The sequence below is a fragment of the Schistocerca serialis genome, unplaced genomic scaffold (assembly GCF_023864345.2).
Source record: "Schistocerca serialis cubense isolate TAMUIC-IGC-003099 unplaced genomic scaffold, iqSchSeri2.2 HiC_scaffold_632, whole genome shotgun sequence".
NCBI lineage: Eukaryota > Metazoa > Arthropoda > Insecta > Orthoptera > Acrididae > Schistocerca > Schistocerca serialis.
In genome coordinates, this window is record NW_026048225.1 from 10,001 (window position 1) to 10,375 (window position 375).

Genomic DNA, 375 nt, shown 5'->3' on the forward strand with positions numbered 1-375 from the left:
GCGAACACGCAAGCGTCCGCTCAATTATTCTGCAAACAGGAGGAGGCTGAGCTCCCCTGCACAATACACCTCGAAACCCTCTCAGGTCCCGGCGGCGCGCAGCGCCGTCCTAAGTACTTGGTCGGGTTCGAGAGGGGCGCAATCGCCCGGAGTTTGGCGAGTAGACGCTTTAGGTGCGACCACCCGTGCTCCCAACTGAGCTTGCCGCTGCCGACAGAGGCCCGGGAGCGTGCTGTCGTGGCATTGCCGGCGGGAGACAACACGCGCCACCTACGGTGGCCGGCAGCTCCAACGCCAGCGCCACAGAAGGACAAAAGCCCCACTTGGGTGCCGAAGCGAACTCTCCCAGCACAGCGCACGCGCCAACACGTCCGC